Source organism: Octopus bimaculoides, chromosome 14 (assembly GCF_001194135.2).
Source record: "Octopus bimaculoides isolate UCB-OBI-ISO-001 chromosome 14, ASM119413v2, whole genome shotgun sequence".
NCBI lineage: Eukaryota > Metazoa > Mollusca > Cephalopoda > Octopoda > Octopodidae > Octopus > Octopus bimaculoides.
In genome coordinates, this window is record NC_068994.1 from 44,071,557 (window position 1) to 44,075,430 (window position 3,874).

Sequence of the window (3,874 nt, forward strand, 5' to 3'; positions counted from 1 at the left end):
TAGATAGATAGATAGATAGATAGATAGATAGATAGATAGATAGATAGATAGATAGATAGATAGATAGATAGATAGATAGATAGATAGATAGATAGATAGATAGATAGATAGATAGATAGATAGATAGATGGATGGATAGATACAAACATACATACAGATGCATATGTGCATGTGTGAATATGTGTGCATGCATGTATGTATATCTGCATCTACATGCACTTAGATAAATAGCTCATGAGAACAATGCAAGCAGTGTACAGAGAAACAGTAAGCAAACTTAGTGACAGTGATAGAGTTCAATATGAAATTTAATATGAAACAGGTGACAAATGAACACAACTGATGGGCAGAATGGGGTGTTAGGATGGATCTGTTAAACTCTGGCACCCATAAAAATGACGATGATATATATATATATTACATATATATGTGCATGTGTGTGTATATATATATATATATATATATATATATATGTGAATGCTATTTCTGTGTACATCTACCAGAGGTGAAGTATTAATTCAGTCAGACTGTCTTTCATTCCACTACCATACATCTTGTGCACTCAAATATCACACTAAATATACTATATATGTATGCGTGTATATATATATATGTGTGTGTGTGTGTGTGTGTGTATGTGTGTGTGTGTGGAGAGAGAGAGAGAGATGGATTGATAGATAGATAGGTAGATAGATAGATAGATAGATACATACATACATATACATACATCTATACACACATGCAAACACACATGCATATACACATGCTCCATGCATACATATAAAATATAGATACAAGCACACTCACACACACTTATATTGATCTCACTTTCATTGTCCATGTCCAGAGAAATTACAGTTAGCTGTGTCATGTTGTGTTTGTTTGTTTTTTTACACTACCACACACACACACACACACACACACAACAACAACAACAACAACAACAACAACAACCATCGCACGAATTAACTTCATTCTCTCTAAACACAAGGCCTTAATGACTTACTCACTGCCCTCATTGTGTTCTACCATCATCAAACCATTATACTAACTTGACATTGTCAGTTCCATTATCCTCTGCTTACCTATTCTGTTTGATCAGCCAGATATAGTTCTCAGTTTTTATTGTATCATTTCCCCCCCCCCCGTTCCTTTGTTTGTTTCTTATCATCCTCATTATTATTATTATTATTATTATTATTATTATTATTATTATTATATATATATATATATATATATATATCAAAGGTAGTCATTTTCTGTCACTGGCCCCTAGCTGCTTTCCTTCTTCTAAGATTGGATCCTAATATTATGGGTCATCAGTATCATTATCTACAGGAATATTATTAGACCAATTTTTTTTGTTTTGTTTTTTTTGTTTTTGGTTTTGTTTTTTTTTTGTTTTATTTTTTGAGGACATCATTGAACCAGTTGATACCACACTGCCTACTGCAGCAACTACTACTACTACCACCACAACTACTGTCACCATCCTCACTACAACATATATTATCACCATCACTACTACTACTACTACCACTACTACTGCTGCTGCTGCTGCTTCTACTACTACTACTACTACTACTACTACTACTACTACTATTACTACCACCACCAGCACCATGACAACCACCACTGTCACCATCTTCACTACTACTACTACTACTACTATTACTGCAACTTCTACCACCACCACAACCACCAGTACCAGCACCAACTCATCATCATCAATACAACTATCATTGCCATCACTACCACCACTACTACTACCACTTCTACAATCACCTCTAACTACTACTCAAGCCACCACCACCACCACCAATACACCCACCTCCATCACAGTTGCTGTTGAAAAGTGATACCCAGTGGCTCTGAGGAAAAGATGATGGATCTATGACAACCTGATCTTGAGTTCAAACCATACTACCTCCTCTATTTGGTGCTCTGGGGTAAGTCACACAACTCGGTTTACATCAGTTTGTCTGGCTGGTGTAAACCTAAAAGTCCTGCTGTTGTTATTGCTGTTGTTATTTAACTCCAAGCTTGCACTGATTGTGCAAATCTACAATCAAAAGCATTCCACATATGACAACCCAGTCTTAATTTCAAACATCATCTGTCTAGGAGGACTGTAAGAATGATTGCGTAATTGTATAGAAGCTCCTACACTGGCTCAATTTTAAGTCAATTTTTAACTAACATGTACAAGGTGGTCTCAAAATTTTCCAAGACAAGTTCTGTAGTACACCAACAGATGGCAGCACATAGTTCCGTGCCCAGTGAGAGCTAGCAGTGACCTTCATGAGGCAGTGTGCCAAGTGACATCACTGTGTTTACTTCACAAGGTGTGAAATCTGTGTTTTCATGATCATGTGTAAGTTGCATTCTGCGATTTTTGTCATGGATAGGAAGTTGAAACAAAGAGCCATTGTGATATTTTGCATTAAACTTGGGAAGTCTGCTAAAGAGACATTGAGCATGCTTTGGCAAGATTCTGGTGATGAGGCAATGGGTTATACACAATGTTTCCAGTGGCATGGGTGTTTCAAAAGCAAAAGAATATCTGTGGAAGACGATGAGCAATGTGGGAGACCTGCCACGAGTGTCATCCTTGGAAATGTGGTATTGTGCATCGAGAATTTGACCCCCAGGGTGAGACAGTGAATCAAGGGTCAGATTAAGACCTATAGAAGCCCTAAGCACTTAAAAGATTTTTGTGCCCCAATATAAATTTATATTTTTTAAAATTAAACAATACAATGGAAAATAATGTTTATTTTTATATGTTTCCACTTTATTTATATTTGAAAAGTTTTTACTTTTTTTTTAATTGCGAAGTCTTTGATCTGATCCTCACTATGATACCAGGAATACTTTGAAACTATATTTTCAATCATATAAACCACTTTGAATATTATTTTAGCAAGTTTAACATGATTTCTTTTGTACTGTAATCTATTTACCATTTCTATGGTGCCACCCCGCTTCCCTTTTTTGCTATTTTGCTTAATGGTTAATCCAGTGCTGGCAGTTATATGTAACATTTGCAGACACATTGAATAATGTATTCCTACATGTAAATAAAGGATGGATGGCCACAGCTGGTATGCATTTGGTAATAAGTTTCCTCAAATTGAACTGGCCTAGAGATGAACAAGAAGCAAAATAACAACCATGAAAACAGGAGTTAGATGGACTGAATATAAGCTGTGAATTAGAAAAAGGAATACATATAATGATAATGTGAAGGTTAATTTTTTTTTCCTCTCAGAATATTTAGGGTATAGATAGATAAGATGATATTGTTTCGTTCAAAATCTTTTTAAATTTTAAAATCATTATAATGGTGTCCCATTTCCAAATTATAGGGAGTTTATAAGCGTGGATACAAGTAATTTACAATGTTTAATGCAATAATCCTTTAGGATCTGGATGTCTTTAGAAATATATTTCTGATTTTATCAGGCCTTGAAGTTTTTGAGTTTGGGGATTTCTCTATAGATTTTTATGAGTGTCTGATGAAAGAAAGCAATCAAGAATGTGGTTTATATGGAAAATAAGTTTCTTATGTTATGAGTTTTTTGTCTTCTTTGTCTAATTTTTTTTTTCTTGTTTTAAATTTTTTCTCTGTGTGACTGATTCCATAAATTGTTTCAGATTCTGCATGCCAATGCAGTTTGGATAAGTTATTGTGACATGGGATCTTGTGTTGATAATGTGAAAGTCATCGATGATGTGATGCTAATCACTTTGTATAGAGTTTTACCGTTTGTTTTGTAGATAGCATTCTATGTAAAATATTTCCAATTTTTCTTTATATATTTTCCTCTATTTATTCCATTCATTATTTTTTTTTTTATCAAGCTTCTTGATG

General features: G+C 34.4%; 1 protein-coding gene across 2 annotated transcripts in view; it reads right to left on the minus strand.

Moving 5' to 3' along the window:
- The window catches only part of LOC106877753 (protocadherin-18), a 215,124-nt gene that overhangs the window by 24,086 nt on the left and 187,164 nt on the right, over positions 1–3,874 (minus strand). The window lies entirely within an intron of this gene.